The sequence below is a fragment of the Cryptomeria japonica genome, chromosome 2 (genome assembly GCF_030272615.1).
Source record: "Cryptomeria japonica chromosome 2, Sugi_1.0, whole genome shotgun sequence".
Taxonomy (NCBI): domain Eukaryota; kingdom Viridiplantae; phylum Streptophyta; class Pinopsida; order Cupressales; family Cupressaceae; genus Cryptomeria; species Cryptomeria japonica.
Window position 1 is genome coordinate 558,463,280 of NC_081406.1, and position 22,404 is coordinate 558,485,683.

The following is a 22,404-nucleotide window of genomic DNA, read 5'->3' on the forward strand; positions in this document are numbered from 1 at the left end:
GTCATTGCATCATGCATGCCTTTTACACAATCACCTAATGTGGCTTTGTCTTTTTTGATCATTTTCTTCAAAGTGTGAAGCCTTTTAGCATTAAACTTATTTTGAGCTTTCTCCTCAATAGATTTCTCAAAAGATTCAAAATGTGTATCTACAAAACTAATTAAACTTTTTATTCATCGGCTGGGGTATTAGATGGATCTTTATGAAATGATGGCATGAGCTTCGCCAAAATGTCAGATGCCATAGTTAACAACAAACTATCCTTGGTATGAGATTTTAAAATATCCTCACTGGCCTTTGCCTGAGCGAATAATGCAAGTTGAATATTTTGGATGGGAGACAAGGAGGCAAGATTGATTGGCCCTTGAATGAATTCAAGGTCATCTATTACCTGTTTCCCCTTTTTTGCCTCTACAGTGTCTCTTGCTTTGGATTCTCCTTCAACTTTAACCTCCACCTTCTCTATATATAATTTCTGCTTAGATACCAGAGAGTTATCTTCATTAGCTGGAGGATTTTCAGTCTTATCCATATCTACATCTGCTTCCCCTGCATCCTTTTCACCCTTATTCCCTGCAGTATCCTTGATTGTAACCTTTTCTTAATAATTATCCTTTGATTGATCTAACTACACATTCAGAACAGAAGTAGTTTGAACTATCGAAACACTTGCATCACCTAGATTGTCAACTTGTACTTTCAGAATAGATGTATCATATATTGGTTCAGTTGATTTCTCATCTAGAACATTAACTTCTAGAGCATCTACCGTATTATTATCTTTAGTTTCCTCAGCTTCTGGATTGTCCTGAGTTCTCTCAGGGACAACTTCATACTGGATCTTCGACAAAACTGTCTAAATCTCTTTTCCAACTTCATCAATTTTACCAATCATAATCTTATTAACTTTAGTCTTACTTCGGAATTTAGGTTTAGCTATCTTAAGAACTCTAATTATCTCTGCCTTAGCTATCACCGAACATAGCTCTACCAAAACATACTCTTTTATCCTTTCTTCTTCTTTAGTAGTCATTAGTCTTCTTGCATCCAAAATTTCATATAAGCTATTCGGAATTGTTGACAATAGTTCTATCAAAGCTTTACTATATACATTCATATATTTTACAACTGCTTCCTCTAGGATTCCCTTGTCAGATTCATCAAAATTTTCATACCATTAAGATAGTGGCTTTAAGTTGCCATTCTTCACAGTCTCATTAACAATCTCACTTAAATATATAGGTACTTTAACTTCTATTTTTCCTTGCTTTAAAGCTTCATCAAGTTTGGATGACTTATATTTCTTACCAGTCTTCACACCATCAAATCGTTTGCCCTTAGTGACTTTGATGGATTTGACTCATTTTGCCTTAACCTCCTTGGCAGCTTCATCTGATTCAATTTCTTCATCATCAACCACCATAACTCTAATTGACTTCCTCTTCTTCACACCACCAAATGGATTAACTGAGGATTTTGGCTAGCTTACTAGCTTAGTGGGACCAGAGGAGGGGGTTGTGCTCCTAGTTTGTCTTGGCTTGGGCTTAGTAGCTTCCACCTTGACAGTCTGCTTCTCAAAAAGGATATTCTCCACTCTGGTTTTTCTGACATCTTCCTTGGTTATCCTTATGCTTTTTGCAAAAGCTTCAACCTCTTTCTGGACCTTCTTCTAAATGACCAATTTCTTGAACTGCTGATGTAGTTTTAGGCTCTTTTCCTTGTAGGTTCCAAACCTTTCTGCTTTGGGGTCCATCGATTGACTCAAGAAGTTTTGAGCATATTTCAAAAATTTATTCGTCAACCTCATAGTCCATTGGTAGAATCCATGAAATTTTGGGCTCTATCACTTCCATCAAGCATTAGTCAATGTCAACCATGAAACAGATGGTGTCAGCATAGTTCTCCACAATGGAATTTGAGATTCTCTCCCTCTCATACATCTCCTACTGAAAGTTCTTAAAATAACCCCATAGATTCTTGTTCCTGGCTTTGGAGTCACCAGAGCTGTATAGATACTCCCAAATCTGCACTCCCACTGGCCTATCAAATGCCCATTGTATCGTACCAACTCCCAGAATATCATTCTCGAAGTGGAAGAATATGCACAGAAGTAGAGTACCGTACTTGAAGGGATGCTTCTTATTCTCTTTGATTTTATTCAAGTTCTTGATAAGCACACTCTGGAGAAACTCACAAAGATCATATTTCTTATTCTCCCTTAACATCTCATATGCAGGATAAACTATTGTACCCGATACAGAGTTCATTCGATCGAAGTAGTAGCTTCATTCGATCGAAGTAGTAGCTCTTGTACCCTATCACCATGGATGCAAACTGGATGTCGTCCTCCAAGATTTTGTCAATATTCATCGCTCGTTTATCAAACTTTGACCCACTTGTGTTGGTTACAATGTCATTTTCAACTGTTTTAGAGATGGCAATTGACCAGATGCACACAACCTTGTTATTGCCTGAATCACACCTTTAGTGATCTTATGCGGCTTATCCAACCACATGAATTCATTGAACATGACTCAAGATGTACCGGATCCACTCATATTCGTACGCCATTGAAAAATTTACAAATTGAGCAAAAACCTTGCTTTCCAATCCTTGTAATTTAGGTTTCAACATGGAGCTTTGATTAGATACCTGGTTATTGAAAAGATTCAACATTTGGGAGCTTCCCAATTCTTCAATCGGATAATGTGTGTAAAGTAATGTAGGACTCCGTAGGGAACGAATGAAAAAGAACTCTTAGGTTCATCCTTCATTGAAATGAATGGATGATTTTTAAAGTTGGGATGATCATGCTCAGTGATATTTACAACCAGAGGGGTGGCGGTACTAGATGCAACCATTTTTACAGATTAAAATTTCAACCGAAAGAGGATTTTTACTGATAAATACCTTTTATACCGGATAAGGCCTTCTCGACAAATCATTTTGGAAATCAGTAGCACTAAATTTTTCTTGGTCACCTTCTTCGCAGAGCTCTATAAACTTCTTCTCTTTAATCACAAAGTGACAAATGAAGAGGAAAAGTTACCTTTTATTCATTGCAGACCTAACTTTTCACTACAATAAATGCACTCTACCCTAATTCTTCTAGATGCTCTCTATCTGTCAATAATTCTTGTATGCGGGAAAAGTGGGTTGATAGAACTCAATATGTAGAAAAAAGGAGTCTAAGGAGCCTTGCTCACACACCCACAGGACTTCTTGGTGCAAGTTATGGAGTCATGAAGGATGACTCAACTTCCCAAGGATGGTTCCATGGTTCTCTATCTTACAAGGTCCCTCAAACCAATGTTTTTGCTCTCATATCACTGAGAAAAATGGTTTAGGGATGACAAATGCAAGAACAAGGAATGCTTTGGTTGATTTTAAGATGAAATGCATCCTAAGCTATGCATAATCCTATAAATACAATAAACTAGTTTATAAGATGACAAGATTAGTAACAAGGCTATCCTAGCATGCTATATTTGTCTATGATTAAACTAAATGATAAGGAAAATACTCTAAACATGCATATTTAGATTAATTCCTATTGAAAAGAGAGGCTAAATGATGAGCACAAATGATATATTAAAGCTTGGATGGATTTTAGTATAAGTATGATGCTAAAGACTTGGATCTATGAAAATGGAGGAATGAGAGCTCAATTTATAGCAAAAATAGGGCAATGGATGGTCAGGATTGAAAGAGTTAATCAAGGGATAAGTTTGAAAGTTGGGAATCCATGTTTGCAATTGGCGCCAATGAAATGGTGACAAATGTCAACATAAGACTGGGTTGAGAAGAGAGGTAGGAAGCATTAAATGCTTGAGAAGACCTCATGGTTATCTTAGGGGGTAAGGGTTATGGTTAAGTTAGGATTACCCATTGGATAAAGGTTTTACCCAAAGGATAAACTCTTGTGCAAAAGATTAAGGATAACCATGGTCAAAGCAATAAATGCTTGATGAGACCCTTGGGTTACATGGAGGTTGAGCTAGAAGAAATTCTTTAATCATGCTAGAGGGTTGAGTTAACCATTAATGGTTAGGAAGACTTGGAAAATTAAGTGGTTGAAGCCTTTAAGGGTTTCCAAAGACTTTGAGGGTTTGAGAAGTGACCTTCCCTTGCTTATGGATGTGACAAAGTTTAGGAGATGGGTTAGGCTAATTGAAAGTGATTAGAAGAATCTAGAAGGGGTTAGAAATAGGGCTTAGGAGGCAAGTGGGAGGTGTAGGACTTTGCAAGTGGATGGACGGATAATAGGATTTAATTGAATAAAATGAATTTAATTCAATTTGGTTGCAATTGGGGAAATTAAATAAATTAGATTTATTCAATTTAGGATAACTATTTAATTAAATTTGAATTTAATTAAAAAGTGGATAGGGGATTTAATGAATAAAATGATTTATTCTATTAAATGGTAAAAAGAGGCCTACTGAATTTAATTCAGTAATTTACTTAATTAAATAGAGGAATGTGGGTTATTCAATTAAATTGGATTTAATTAAATAGAGAAATGAACATAACATATTCATTTAGGAATATGGTCATTTTTATACGTCTACAATTCTTAATCGGATCTTCAAATCGTCTCAATTCTTCCAGAGATCCACCACAAATATCTGCAATCATCATAAATACTTCTGCAACCTACCAAAAACAGGCACAAATCTCAAACAAGTGGATTGAAAGATATTCACTATAACTCCCCCAAGGTTAGATGCCTAGGTTTAGTTACCGGATGTAGTTCCAACACCAAAATCAGGTGCGGACCTACTTCCTACCTCTGATTCAGTCTTCTTAACCCATGTCTTCTTCATCTGATCTTTGATTTCTTCAACTTTTTCTTTACCCTTCTCATCAAGCTTCACATTCTTGTTCTTGTCTTCCGGACCTGTCCTACTCACATTTTTGCTTCTGCATTACTTAGCAATGTGATCGGATTTGTTGCAATTATAGAAAACAACCTTGTTCCTCTAATTAGGTCTAAAATTTCCTTGTTTTGTCCTTGATATGCATCGATTATCAATATGTCTAAATATACCACATGCATAGCATCTGACATTTCTCCTATTCTAAAAGTAATTCATCAGAATTTTGCATACATTTGCCTTATGACTATATTTGTTGCATTTGAAACATTGACCAGTAAAAGATGGATCATTATTAATCATCCTATTTCTGCATTAACTAGCCATATGACCAAATTTATTGCAAATAAATTGATTGCCATTGAATTTATTCGCATTAGGTTGTCTTATCGAAGGCTTTCTTGAGGTGTTCTTTTGTTGTGTTGATTTGGAACTTTCACCTTTCTCGTAACCAAGACCTTGTGTTTCATTAGGGTTCTTCCGACTGGTAAGCATCTCATCAAGCTTAGTTGAACTGATCCAGAACTTCTCTTTGTACTCATTTGCAACATCAAGATCGTGCCTAATAAGAATGATCTACCTTTCAAGATATTCCTTGTGTTGTCTAGCATCTTGTAGGTCAAGCTTCAGTTGTCCATTCTTACCCTCAAGTCTGCAACATTATATAGATTTGTCTTTCAAGGATTGAGCAAGCTTTTTTGCATTCTTCCTCCTATCTTCAATCTCTTTTGTCAATCTCATCACAATAGCTTCCATTTCATTCTTCTGGATTGTATTAGCTCTAGCAATTTTGTCACATTCTTCTATTTTTTCCTTCAAGACTTCATCAATGCTCTGACTTTCTTTATGCTTAAGCTGATCAACAAGTTGCTTTCTCTTTTCCCTTGAATTGTTCAACTGATATTTCAATGTTTTAATTTATTCTTTGGCATCTTTGATATTTTCTTTCACTTGCCCGTTCTTATCTAATAATATGATGAAACAATAAGGATCTCGTCAACTACTGAGAGGGGGGTGAATCAGTAGATAGAAAAAAAACTAAACTTTCACCAAAACTAATCCCAACTCATTAACAACTTGAAAAACTAATTGGTTTAGATATTGTATCAAAAATTGCAACTGCACTATCAAACTTTATCGGTTGACCAAAACATCAATGATACAATGCAACAGATCTTAAACTCACATACCATTTAACCAAAATATTAAACCACTTTACTAACATTAGTAATAGCTCATTTCATATCACTTCCGGTCATCTAAACATATCTAAGTATCTTTACCAGTTAATCATATCAACCATATCAATACATATCCACAAAATCATTCACAACTTGACACAATGATTTTTCGCGTGGAAACCCAAATGGGAAAAACCATGGTGGGGATGAATACCCAAAAGTATTTTGAACTCTTCTAAAATTCACCCTGTTAGGAGCCAAACCTTATTAGAAGCTTATACAATAATGTCCTACTAAGAACAGATTCAGTTAGGGACCACCTGGTTAAGGGATTGACTACAATACTCTGTTAAAGGCAATACCCTGTTAGGAGTAACCTTGGTAGAGGATTTAAAATCCAATCTAATGGATCACTTGGTTAGAGGATTTAGACAACACCAAGCCTGTTAAACCTTACCCGATTAAGGGATTTCACTATTGTAATGGTTAGAGAACAATAGGGTCTTTGTTGATCTGATAATAGCACTACCTTGCTTAGTCAGATCCTTTTATGCTCCTATCGGCCTTCAAAACATTCTACAGATACTCCTGGTTCAGCAACAGTCACACTACCACACTTAACCAAATTGCCAACATAATTACAAATAACTTATCGACCTTATATATAAATACAATAGGTCGATAACACAACACAAAACCTACAAATCTCATAGAGATAACAAACATATCAGTTCAATCATGACCGTTGGATTATATAACATTCAACTACACATTGTTCAAGACAACTTGAACCTCTCCTGGATCACCACACATCGAATCTTGTAACTCATCATGCGGTTATCACTTCATGCTATGCATTTTATCATTCCCAAGATAAACAGGTATCTTCACGCCCCAAAACCACTTTGAAACTCATCACGTGCATCATGCATATGTAGCATCTCCATCTCTGATCACCATTTGATCATAGATCAACATAACCGATTCACCAAGCTCCATCAGTTAGGGTTTGACATATCAACTGGTTAGGGTTACCGATTGATCACTTTGCTTCAATACCAATACCGGTTTCCTTCACTACTCTACTACCGGTTGCATTATTGCATCACTACCGGTTGAAATACAACTCCACTACTAGCTATTATTGACATCAATGACAATACTATACTTCATCAATGCCATCTTCATGTAATGCCAACAATCTCCCCCTTTGGCATTGATGGCAATACAAATATCAATACCCTTTGATTGTACTCTCCTTAACTATATCTCCATGTATTTAGCTATTAATTAGCTATCAATCATATACAATTCTTGTCCCCCTTTGACAATAATGCCAAAGTGAAGGTTAACCATTCCATGCTTCACCGATCTGCAACAAGATGCTCCCATTGTGGAGTAGCTCCACTCTACACCAATCCTACTTCAAGATTTTCAATAAGCTCTAGGACTAATGTCTTCCACATCTGCTTAATTGACTTCATGTAGGGGTACAACTCCTGACTTACCTCTAAGATACTCAAAAGTAGCCTTAGGTAGAGGTTTAGTAAAGATATCCGCTAGTTTTTCCTTAGAAGATACATGCTCCAGTGACACATATTTACTTTGCACTTTCTCTCTCAAGAAATGATACTTCAACTCAATATGCTTTGTCCTAGCACACAACACCGGGTTCTTAGAAATGTTTATTTCACTAGTGTTATTACAGAAAATCCTTACCGGTTTTGAAATCTTCAACATGAAACCTTCCAGAATGTGTTTCATCTAGATTGCTTGGGTATAATTCATATAAACTGCAACATATTCAACTTCTGTAGTTGATTGTGATATACAACTTTGTTTCTTGCTACTCCAATATACTAGCCTTCCTCCAAGAAATAATGCTCCTCCAGTTGTACTCTTCTTGTCATCAACATTGTCTTCCTAGTTTGCATCTGTATAGACTTTTAAATCAAAGTTACCTACATATGGATACCATAATCCATAATCAATTATGCCTTTCAGATATTTGAAAATTCTCTTAGTTGCTACCATGTGTGTCTCCTTCGGGATTTTCTGAAATCTGGCAACCAATCCTACTGCATGAGCAATATCTGGTCTTCTATGGAAAACATAATGTAGTTTACCTATCATTAACCTATACTCCTTTTCATCCACTGATGCAGAATCATCCTCCTTAGACAATTTACAGCCTGTAACCATTGGTGTTCCAACTGGTTTACAGTCTCTCATTCCAAATGTCTTCAAAACTTCTTTCACATATTTGGACTATGTGATGAAAATATCTTCTTTCATCTATTGGATTTGTAGACCTATGAAGGATTTTATTTCACCTACCAATGACATCTCAAACTCATTCTTCATTTCATCAGCAAAGTCATGGTACCTATCACCATTTCCTCCAAAAATGATATCATCAACAAATACCTCACTTACCAGTATCTTGTCACCTTCTGACTTGAGATATATGTTACTCTCTTCACTAGTTCTCTAGAAAACCTATCTTCACCAAGTGAGAGTGCAATCTTTCATACCATGCTTTAGGTTCTTGCTTCAGTCCATATAATGCCTTATGTAATTTTCACACCATGTCCTTTTCTACAGTTAAAGTATAACCATCTAGTTGTTCAATGTAGACTTCCTCTTCCAATATTCCATTTAGGAATGTTGACTTCACACCCATCTGATATACTTTTAATCCTCTGCATGTTGCAAATGCAAGTAGAGTCCTCACTCCTTCCAATCTTGCAACCGGTGCAAATGTCTCACCATAGTCTTCACCTTCTTATTGTGCCTATCATTTGCATACCAATCTGAATTTATTTCTGACCACTACTCCATCTTCATTCAGTTTATTTCTGAATACCCATTTTATACCTATTACATTCTTGTTCTTCGGTCTGGGTACCAAGGACCAAGTATTGTTCTTCTCTATCTGGTCAAGTTCTTCTTCTATTGCCTTGATCCAATCTTCATCTACAAATGCTTCCTTTGTAGTTCTAGGCTCAATGGTGGAAATTATACAAGAGTTCTCTCTAAGCCTTGTTCTTGTTAGCACACATGTGTTCATGTCTCCAATAATCTAATCAAGGTTATGATTGAGTCTAACATACCTTGGAATGACATGATCTTGATTTCCAGGTTCTTCTTCTTCACTTTCTTCTTGTGTTGGACCTCCCTGTTCCGGTTGAACTGGGGCTTCTTTGTTCTATTCTTTAACTTCTGGCTTCACTGGTTCTGGTTCCAAAACTAGTGTATAACATTCTTCTTCCTCCTTCTCCTTACTATTTTCTTCTGATTTCTCAGGAAACTCGTCAACTTGGACATTAACACTTTCAATGATCTTCTTGGTCTGGTTGTTGTAACACTTGTAAGCGTTTCTCTTGGTGGAGTAACCAAGAAATATGCCTTCATCACTCTTGGTATCAAACTTACCAACATAGTCACCTCTCTTGATAAAACATTTGCTACCAAAAATCTTAAAGTAACTGACATTAGGTGATCTACCATACCAGTACTCATAAGCAGTTTTATCCTTACCTCTTTTAACCAGTATGGTTCATTGTGTAAATAGTTGTGCTAACAACTGCTCTCCAGAATGTCTTAGCTACACCTCCTTGTATTAGCATAGTCCTAGTAGCTTCAACAACTGACCGAATGTTCCTTTCTACAATACCATTCTATTGTGGTGTCCTAGGTGCAGAAAGTTGCCTCTTAATTCCATTGTCTTCATAGTAAATAGTGAATTCCTCTGAAGTAAATTCACCACCTTGATCAGTTCTTAAGCACTTTATCTTCTTTCCACTTTCATTTTCAACTAAGGCTTTGAATGCCTTAAACTTGCTAAATTCTTATGTCTTGTCTTTCAAGAATGTGACCCACATCATCCTTGAGCAATCATCAGTAAAAAATCATGAAATACTAATCACCTTGAATACTCCTAGTCCTCATTGGTCCACAAAGGTTGAAATGAACCAAATCTAGCAAATGTTCTGTAGAGAAATATTTTATCTTGAAAGTTGAGGATGTCATCTTCCCTAACTGACATTCCTTACACAGAGCATTCATCGGTTTTTCCAACTGAGGCAAACCTCTTATCGATTTGGACTTACTGACTTTTACAATGTTATCAAAATTTATATGACAGAATCTTCGATGCCAAAGCCAACTATCTTCTACTTTTGCAATTAAACAATTATTGACTTTAGAACTTAAATGAAATAAGTTACCTTTGGTCTATTTTCCGGTTGCAATCATCTCACCTTTGCTTCCATAAATCTTGCAGAATCCATTCTTGAATTCCAGTGGGTAACCTTTGTCATTGAGTTGAGCAACACTCAAAAGATTGTGTTTCAGTCCTTCAACCTAGTAGACATCATTTGCACTGGTCTTTCCATTCAAAGAGATGGATCCCTTTCCTTTCACCATGTAGGGTGAGTCATTCCTGAATCTCACAACACCTCCATTAAACTCTCTCAAAGTAAGAAACTTAATCCAGTCACCAGTCATGTGGTGTGAACAACCACTATCTATAATCCAATCATCAGAACTATCCATGCAAGAGACTAATGCCTTGTGATCTGATGTCTCTTATTTAATAGCAACAAAGACAATGTCCTCATTAGCATCTTCTTCAGATTCCTCATCTGTAATTCCTCCATCCACTGCAATGAGACAATCTCTTTTACCTTTGCCTTTATACTTCTTATACTTCGCATGTTTTTTTCTCATTATCTCCATTTGGACAGTTAGTTGCAATATGTCCAATCCGGTTACATGCAAAACACTTCAAAGGTAATTTTACCTTTGTACTTACCCGTACCTTTGGGTAACCGCTTGGCCAACAATTCTTCACGCTCAATCAGACTCTCTTCATCATTTGCCTCTCTACTAGATCTAGACTTATGACTGTAACTAGATTCTCTGCTTTTCCTTACCGATGGGTTTGAAATTAAGGCTCTAAATGCAAATTCTGATCTCTGAACACTTCCATCAAAATCATTTAATTCAAATGCAGTTAATTTACCAATGATGGAGTCAAGAGTTACCTTTGTTTTATCAATAGACTTAAGTTCCCGAATGGCTGCAACTCCGATAGCATTGACCAGTAGAAGGGTTCTCAACACCTTGCTAACCATTGTGGTATCCTCCACTATACCTGCAACACTTTTGATTTCTCTGACTATCTCCTTGATCCTCTGATCATATTGTTGAATGTTTTCTCCTTTAGCCATCCGCATATCATCAAATTTACCTCTCAGACTCTCTTCTTTGGCAATCTTAACATGCTCATCACCACTATAGATATCCTCAAGTTTCTTCCACACTTCATAAGTAGTCTCCAATCCATGGACATCAACATACTTTGAATCAGACAAGGAACTAATAATGGTCTCCAATGCTTGATTGTTCTCCTATTGCTCCTTCTTTTGATCATCTGACAAAATCCCACTAGGCAAGTTATATTTAGTAACAACATGTTCCCAATATTGACTTCCTAAGCTCTTGATATTGATCTTCATCCTATCACTCCAGATTATGTAGTTTTACCTATTGAATTTTAGACCTTCTTTCTCCATCATGTTCTCCTAGATCTTTACCTCAAGCTATTAGGCTTAAACACAAGAGGACCTGAAATGCTCAGATACCAATTGATAATATGATGAAACAATAAGGATCCGGTCAACTACTAAGAGGGGGGGTAAATCAGTAGATAGAAAACAAACTAAACTTTCACCAAACTTAATCCCATTTCATAAACAACTTGCAAAACTAACTGGTTTAGATATTGTATCAAAAACTGCAACTGCACTATCAAACTTTACCGGTTGACCAAAACATCAATGATACAATGTAACAAATCTAAAACTCACATACCATTTAAGTAAAATATGAAACCACTTTACTAACATCAGTAATTGCTCATTTCAGATCACTTTCGGTCATCTAAACATATCTAAGTGTCTTTACCAGTTAATCATATCAACCATATCAAAATGTATCCACAAAATCATTCACCACTTGACACAATATTTTTTCACGTGGAAACCCAAATGGGAAAAACCATGGTGGGGATGAATACCCACAAGTATTTTGAATTCTTCTAAAGTTTGCCCTGTTAGGAGCCAAGCCTTGTTAGAAGTTTATACAATAATGCCCTATTAAGAACAGATTCGGTTAGGGACCACCCAGTTAAGGGATTGACTATAATACCCTATTAAAGGCAATAGCCTATTAGGAGCAACCTCGGTAGAGGATTTAAAATCCAATTTAATGGATCACCTGGTTAGAGGATTTAGACAACACCAATCTTATTAAAGCTTACCCAATTAAGGCATTTCACTGTTGTAATGGTTAGAGAATAACATGGTCTTTGTTGATATGGTAATAGCACTACCCTACTTAGTTAGATCCTTTTATGCTCCTATCTACCTTCAAAACATTTTGCAGATACTCCTTCTGGTTCAGCAACAGTCACACTACCACACTTAACCAAATTGCCAACACAATTAAAAACAACTCATCGACCTTATATACAAATACAATAAGTCGGTAACACAACACAAAACCTACAAATCTCATAGAGATTATAAACATATTGGTTCAATCATGACCATTGGATTACATAGAAATCGACTACACATTGTTCAAGATAACTTGAACTGCTCCTGGATCACCGCACATCAAATCCTATAACTCATCACGCAGTTATCACTTCATGCTATGCATTTGCTCATTCCCAAGATAAACAGTCATCTTCACACACCAAAACCACTTTGAAACTCATCACGTGCATCATGCATATGTGGCATCTCCATCTCCGATCACCATTCGATCATAGATCAACATAACCAATTCACCAAGCTCCATCATTTAGCGTTTGGCATATCAACTGGTTAGGGTTATTGATTGATCACTTTGCTTCAAATACCAATACCAGTTTCCTTCACTGCTCTACTACCGGTTGCATTATTGCATCACTACCGGTTACAATACAACTCCACTATCGGTTACTATTGACATCAATGACAACACTATACTTCATCAATGCAATCTTCATGCAATGCTAACTTTTCTTCTTTCTTCCTCCGATCTTCAATCTCTTTTGTCAATCTCATCACAATAGATTCCATTTCATTCTTCTGGACTGTATTAGCTCTAGCAAGTCTGTCACATTCTTCTGTCTTTTCCTTCAAGACTTCTTCATCAATGCTCTAACTGTCTTTATGCTTAAGTTGATCAACAAGTTCCTTTCTCTTTTCCCTTGACTTATTCCACTGATCTTTTAATGTTTTAATGTATTCTCCAACATCTTTGATATTTTCTTTCACTTACGCATTCTTATCGTGTGCATGATCAAGATCCTCAAAAGAAACAACCAACTGCTTTCTAAGATTATAAGAATCCACTGGTTCACCTTCCCGAATCTTCCTCAAGCTGTTAGGCTTCCTCTAAGGAACTAGGCTCTAACACCAACTATTGGAATCAAGGAACACTAAGAGGGCGGGTGAATCAGTGTTCTTCAATTTTTAACTTTGCCAATCTATCCTTCAAACCACTTAATGCATATGAGTGAAATTAAAGTGCAAAAACATAAAGCAAATATGATCAACACCATAACACCAAGATTTTTAAGTGGAAAACCTGGTCAAGGGAAAAAACACAGTGGGATTCAAACCCACAATATTAATAATACTTTGTTAAAAGTATAAAAATATTACATAAGGGGAATGCACATGCATTCAGGCACACTGTCTAGAGCTCACTGCTCAAAGTTTATAATAAGGGATACAACCCACAAGGCTCATTTCCTTACAAAAGTGTTGCAAAGGTAACATACATGAAAATGAACTATGAAATAGCATCTACAAATGCTTGGAATAGTTTTGACTAGGCACAAAATATTGTATCTTACTCAACTCTGTAGAACTGCTATGTTTTGAAATTATGCATCATATCGAAGATCAAATCTTCACCATGCACACATGAAACTGCGCACAATCACTTATACATGATTCACAAATGACCATCTATATCCAAAATAATCAAATAAAATTGTCTTATATATCTGCATCACCAATTTAGGTCACCACCATGTCGGCTCCAAGAACACATCACAAAAGATGAAAAGTGTACACAAGTCGGCTCAATCCAATCCAAAACAACCATACAGACCAAAACAAAATGTCCACATGCTTTCCACATGCTGGCTCATCGACCTCGAACATAAAAAAAATTCACCATAATCGATCTACAAGATCCACAATGTATTTCTACACATTACCACTAATAATCATTGTCTTTACCAAAAACCAATCTACCAGACCTTACCAACTAACACAAAACTTAACACCAAAGAAAAACCCAAAATAAGGTAAATTGCATATCCACAATACATCTCCCAAATCCATAAAGAAAAATACTCAACCAAAACACTATACGGTCTGTCAAAAACACTATTCTACTCACTGGACCACACCAATACTTGATCAATCTTCAATCAATCTTCTGAAATGATGAAAACATGAACTGCGGATGCCACATCTGATATGTGTTTCCATCAATGACAACATCCCAACATATATGCAATGTCTCTTGCCAATACATCAGACTCAGGGTTTTGTTGTGGATCTGAAAACCCCAATCCTAACAGAGATGATTGTTCTATAGCCTGTCTAGATCTAGACCGAGTAGCGACGAGCATGAACCACACAAGACAAAAAGATTACGAATGACAAGATCTAGAAACTAGATTAACTTATTGATTTGATCAAGTGGAAAAGATATGACGACCTAGAAAATGACTGAATATTGTCTGATGAGGATAAAATGTGACACTGGGACAATTTAGGATGACACACCAAAACAAAAGACCCAACAAGGTAAAGCACTATGAATTGAACCTCTGGCTCAAGGTGATAAGATCACAATGAATTACAAGATTACAACCTTGGGACATGATATAGTCCAAGGAAAGATGATAACTGTCACAAAAAGGATGCATACTATTTGATCAAATCCAAGACCGACAAAAACCCTAAGGGGATGGAAAGACCTAGATCAATGAACGAAAGATGAACACAAGATATAATAGCGGTATGATACAAGACCAGCTCAAACAAGACAACTCATAACTTCCAACACAAGTTAGCCAACAAAATGAATCAAACATGCTAAGAGGAGGATTATCCTGACAACCAAACAGTCCTATGACAAGCTAGGTAGAAATCCGACAGTGTGACAACACTCGAGAGACCAAATATCACTAGCCAAAGCTGAAGATCTAAGAATTCTAATGTGATGCGAACATAATTTTGGCAGTGTGACAATACTCAAGAGACCAAAAATACCAATAACAAATGTTGAAGATCTAAGAGTTCTAACGTGATGCGAACAAAATTCGACAATGTGACAACACTTGAGAGACCAAATATCACTGGAACAAGTATGAAACGCTAAAAGGTCTAACAAAATCTGATGTAATACTAACAAAATTTTGATAGCGTGACAACACTCATGAGACCAAAATATCAATAGCCAAAGCTAAAGATCTAAGAGATGTAATGTGATGCAGACAAAATTTTGACAACATGACAGTACTCGAGAGACCAAATATCACTGGAACAAGTAGGGAATGCTAAAAGTGTTAGGTCTCGGAGACAACTGAGAGGGGGGGATGAATCAATTGTCTAATAAATTCAAACCAAAAACTTATTAACCGACTTAATGCTTAATACAAGTGAATCAGTTAAGTATACCGGTAGACAGTGTTAACAGTAAATTGCTATACTGGTAAGAATTATTGCATGAAACATAAACACAAAGTCGTCCACAACACATGACACCAATATTTGTACTTGGAAACCCTGTAAGAGGAAAAACCACGGTGGGAAACCTTACCCACAATCGGATGATACTACTACAGATAGTAAGTGTACAAAAAGGGGTCTGCACATGCAGAAAGGCCAACAGCCTAGAGCTCACTGCTCAATCACAAATGGGAGTCACACTGACTACAGTTGGATGGTTAAATCCAATAAGAATGTACTACACAAAATCACATCTTCATATGCTAGATTCAGTACCGGTGTAATGCTGATATGCTTCTACAAAAACCTAACTTCACCTTCAAATGATGTCTTTGTGTATGCCTCTGCTTGATCTCGCATATACCTTCACTTAAATCCTTTTTGCATTCCACACTTGATCTTACAAATAAGATCTTACATTTATACCATACCCTAAGACCAATTTTAGTAGGTCCGCTCTACAAGATATTACAATAAAAACATTTTACAAATAATATAATATCCGATGCAATAACCGATTAAACATGTCGGCTTAATACATTTACAACAATAATAAATCATCTCCATAGCGTGCCATGCTGATCTGGAAAAGATAAACATGCCAGTGTAAGCCTAGATAACCTGGACCTATTTGTCGGTAAAAGCAAATATGCAAATATGAATATACCAATGATTATTACTTCAAAATAAAGTGTCCACATGATGTCTTCGACATTATCAAGTGTCTTCCATGTCATTCCAGGTATCGGTGAACATTATATCCTACCAGTTAACCATATACCAGTAACTGTTGCACAGATTACTGCTTGCCGGTGAATGTTGTTGGATCTCCAAAGTAGGTGTATTCAGTAGGTGTTGACATCAATGACAAAACCATACCAAAATACCAACAATCTCCGCCTTTGGCATTGATGGCAACACAAGATGGAAAAACCATCACAGTGCCAGAACAGAAATGCCAAATAATATCTCCATTTCTCCCCCTGGGAGTAACAATACCAATTTCTCATACCAATTTCTCCTTAGATGTATTTTTCAAAATTTCTTCCTTAAAAAACTCTTTTACTAAAAGATAATGTGTTTTTCCATAGATATCTCTCCCCCTTTGACATCAAATGCCAAAGTCACAAAAGGTCAAGTTCATACAAAATACCAACCAATTCAATATACCAACTACTCCCCCTTTGAAGTAGCTTCCTCATCAAATACTGGAATAAAGATTTGTCCATTTAATTCTGTCGGTTGATGACAATCATCAACTGTCTAAGTCTCTACCGGTGGTGGTATGACTCTGAGCTGATCTCTGATATACTCAAAAGTTTCCTTAGGCAAAGGTTTTGTGAAAATATCTGCAAGCTGTTCTTTAGTATTCACATAAACTAGTTTTATCTCTTTTTCTTCAACTTTTTCCCTTAGAAAATTCAGTTTGATAGAAAAATGTTTTGTTTGAGAATGTAATACCGGATTTTTAGATATATCAATTGTTATAGTGTTATCACAGTATATAGTAATAGGTTCCTTGCATTTTACCTTTATGTCTTTCAACATTTGCTTAAGCCAAAGTACCTGTGTATAGTTTGTTGCTGCTGCAACATATTCTGATTTTGCTGTTGATAAAGATGTACAACTCTGTTTCTTACTTAACCAAGAAACTAATCTCTTTCCAAGAAAGAATGCTCCTCCAGTGGTGCTTTTTCTATCATCCACATCTCCTACCTAATTTGCATCTATATATGCACATAGATCAAAATTTTCATCTTTAGGATACCATAATCCAAGATTTGTTGTGCCTTGTAAGTACCGGAAAATCCTTTTCACTGTTGATTCAAGATTTTCCCTAGGATTACTCTAAAATCTAGAAACTATACATACCGCATTCATAATATCAGGTCTAGTTTGTGTCAAATACAGTAAACCTCCTATCATAGATTTGTATCTAGTTGGATTAGCAGGTGTAGATTCATCCCTTTGAGATAATTTGTCATTTGTAGTCATAGGTGTGCTTACCGGTTTAGAGTTCTCCATCCCAAATTTCTTAAGTAGTTCTTTAAAGTACTTAGATTCACTCAAAAATATACCTTTATCGGTTTCTAAAATCTGCAATCCTAAAAATAATTTTATTTCTCCAATCATAGACATTTCAAATTCTTGCTGCATTTCAAGAGAAAATTCTTTACATAATCCATCTTCTACTCCAAAGATTATATCATCAACAAATACTTCAATAATCAAGATGTCATCATTAGTTACTTTGTAATATAAATTGCTATCTGCATTTCCTTCAGTAAAACCAATCTTTAAAAGATACTTATCCAATCTTGCATACTAAGCTCTTGGGGCTTGTTTCAATCCATACAGGGCTTTTCTTTATCTGCAAACCATATTATTGTCATCTGTCAAAGAAAATCCATCAGGTTGTTCAATATAAACTTCCTCTTCAAGATCTCCATTCAGAAATGCACATTTAATATCCATTTGATAAACTTTGTAATCCTTGTGAGCTGCAAAAGCCAAGAATAATCTAACTGCCTCAATTCTGGCTACCGGTGCAAAGGTTTCATTGTAATCAACTCCTTCTTTCTGAGAATATCCCTTACACACTAGTCTTGCTTTATTTCTGACAACCTTACCATCTTCATTAAGTTTGTTTCTAAATACCCATTTGGTTCCAATTACATTTTTATCTTTAGGCCGGGGAACTAATGTCCAAGTATTATTTTTCTCAATTTGTCCTAATTCTTCTTCCATGGCTTTAATCCAAAATTTATCTTCACATGCCTCATTGATAGATAATGGTTCAATTTGAGAAATAAGACATACCTCTTCATTTGCCAATCTTCCTCTTATCATAACTCCTTTAAATTTGTTTCCAATTATCTGATCTTCAGAATGATTCAGTCTTACATACTGGGGTGTCTTAGTTTGTTGTTGTTCTTCAATTACTGTGGAATCCTCTGATGATATCAGAGTAACTGGATCATCATTCTGTATCGATAGATTCATTGTAGGTTCATTTGTCATAACTTCTATTTCCGGTTCAGAGTCCATATACCTTGAAGTTCCTCTGAATTGTTCATCAATCTTTACATTTGTACTCTTAACAATTTTCTGTAATCTTTTATTAAAACATCTATATGCCTTTCTCTTAGATGAATAACCAAGAAATATTCCTTCATCACTTCTAGGATCAAATTTTCCAATATACTCATCTCTTCTAATATAACATTTACTTCCAAAAATTCTGAAATACTTAAGAGTAGGAATATTACCAAACCATAGTTCACGAGGGGTCTTACCGGTTTCACCTTTGATGTGAACTTTGTTGAATGTATAAATAGCAGTGCTTACTGCCTCTCTCCAATACACATGTGGTAGATTTTCTTCTGATAACATACTTCTTGCTACATCCAAGATAGTTATGTTTTTCCTTTCAACAACTCCATTCTGTTGTGGTGTCCGAGGTGCTGATAACTGTCTTTTGATTCGATTCACTTCATAGAATGTATTAAAATCTTTAGATGTGAATTATCCTCCTTGATCTGATCTTAAACATTTGATTATCTTACCGGTTTCATTTTCAACCATTGCTTTGAATAGTTTGAACTTCCTAAGTGCTTCTGATTTTTCTCTAAGAAAAGTAACCCAACACATTCTAGAATAATCATCAATAATTAGCATGAAATATCTATCACCTTGTAACCTTTTAGTTCTAGCTGGACCACATAAATCAGTGTGAATTAAATCAAGAGCATTATTGGATTTTTCTGGAATACTCTTGAAACTAGCTCTAACTTGTTTTCCAAATTGACATTCCTTGCAAATTGTATTATGAGGTTTCACAATTTTAGGTAGATCTCTAACTGCCTTAGAAGTACTAATTTTTATCATGCAATCAAAATTTACATGACATAATCTTTTATGTCATAACCAACTTTCATCTATATGTGCAATTAAGCATGCCTTTTCACTGTTATTCAAATGAAAGATATTACCTCTAGTCTGATTACCAGTTGCAATTTCCAAACCAGTTCTATTCATGATTTTGCATTTTCCATTTTTAAATTGTAACTGAAAACCTTTCTCAACTAATTGACCAACACTTAAAATATTATGCTTTAATCTTTCAACATAGTAGACATTGTCAGTGTTATGTTTACCATCAAGAGAAATTGAACCCTTACCTTTGATTGAATAGGCTTTGTCATCTCCAAATCTTACTAAACCTCCATTGTATTCTTGAAAGTTCAAGAATTTACCTTTGTCTCCAGTCATATGATGTGAGCATCCTGAGTCAATAATCCATTCATCCTTTGATTCAACTTTAGCTGCTAGGGCTTGTTGTACCAGTTGAGCAGTAGGTGTCGGTTGATCTTCTGTTATAGCAACAAAAACCCATCCATTGTCTGTTGGATCCTCATCAGAATCATCAATCACACCTTCATCAGCAATGTAACAAGATTTATCTTTGTTTTTCTTAAATCTGTATCTCTGATGTTCAGGATTAGGCTTGTATGTTCTTCTAGCTTCTTCTCTTAGTCTAGCATGTCTATCAGGGCATCTTGAAGCCATATGACCAATCTTATTGTAGTTAAAACATTTAAAAGGTGCTTTACCTTCATACTTACTTCCAATTGGACCTTTTGGCATTTTCCTTGCAAATAGTGCTTCAAGTTCTTCAAGCTCTTCATTTTCCTTCCTGGTTTCTTCAAGTTCTCTTGCATAAAAGGCTATCCAGTCTGATTTGTCAAAAGATGGAGCAGATGATGTTGATGCTTTGAAGGCCAAATCAGTCTTAATAGTAGCAATAGGACCAAATTCCTCAATTTCAAAAGCTGAAAGTTTTCCAATCAATGTATCCCTAGTTACTGATGTATTAGGCATTGTTATCAACTCATTTATAGCAGTAACCTTCATTTTATATGTCGGTGGAAAACCTCTTAAGATTTTTGAAACAATCTCATCCTCACTCAAGGTTCCTCCACAGCACTTGATACCCAAAACAATTTCATTTACTCTTTCCATAAAAGCATAAATCCTTTCATGTTCTTCCATTTTCAGATGTTCATGCCTGACTTGGAAGTTTTCAAGTTTTGCAATTTTGACTGTGGAATCTCCTTCATTCAGTGTTTCCAAATGATCCCAAATAGCTTTAGCAGTAGACCTATCTGATAATCCCATGATTTGTTGATCTGATAATGCGCTCAAGAGTGCTTCTCTTGCTTTGCAATCATTTTCTTCATCTTTGGCTAGGGTAGTTGGAGCAGTCTGACCAGCTACAGCAATAGTATAACCATTCTTAGTAACTTCCCGGATGTCTTTACCAATGCAATTCAGATGTGTCTCCATTCTGATCTTCCATATCCCATAGTTGGTTCCATCAAGTTTAGGATTGTCCTTCCTGAAATAATTAGTAGACATTGGATCTCCTCAAGTTGTTTAACTTCTGCAAAAAGAGGACTAAGCTCTGATACCAATTGTTAGGTCTCGGAGACAACTGAGGGGGGGGGGGGGGGGGTTGAATCAGTTGTCTAATAAATTCAAACCAAAAACTTATTTACCAACTTAATGCTTAATACAGGTGAATCAGTTAAGTATACCGGTAGACAGTGTTAACAGTAAATTGTTATACCGGTAAGAATTAATGCATGAAACATAAACACAAAGTCATCCACAACACATGACACCAATATTTGTATGTGGAAACCCTGTAAGGGGAAAAACCACGGTGGGAAACCTTACCCACAATTAGATGATACTACTGCAGATAGTAAGTGTACAAAAAGGGGTCTGCACATGCAGAAAGGCCAACAGCCTAGAGCTCACTGCTCAGTCACAAATGGGAGTCACACTGACTATAGTTGGATGGTTAAATCTAATAAGAATGTACTGCACAAAATCGCATCTTCATATGTTGGATTCAGTACCGGTGTAATGCTGATATGCTTCTACAAAAACCTAACTTCACCTTCAAATGATGTCTCTGTGTATGCCTCTGCTTGATCTCGCATATACCTTCACTTAAATCCTTTTTGCATTCCACACTTGATCTTACAATTAAGATCTTACATTTATACCATACCCTAAGACCAATTTTAGTAGGTCGGCTCTACAAGATATTACAATAAAAACATTTTACAAATAATATAATATCCGATGCAACCGATTAAACATGTCGGCTTAATGCATTTACAACAATAATAAATCATCTCCATAGCGTGCCATGTTGATCTGGAAAAGATAAACCTGACGGTGTAACCCTAGATAACCTAGACCTATTTGTCGGTAAAAGCAAATATGCAAATATGAATATACCAATGATTATTACTTCAAAATAAAGTGTCCACATGATGTCTTCAACATTACCAAGTATCTTCCGTGTCATTCCAGGTACTGGTGAACATTATATCCTGCCGGTTAACCATATACCAGTAACTGTTGCACAGATTATTACTTGTCGGTGAATGTTGTTGGATCTCCAAAGTAGGTTTATTTAGTAGGTGTTGACATCAATGACAAAACCATACCAAAATACCAACA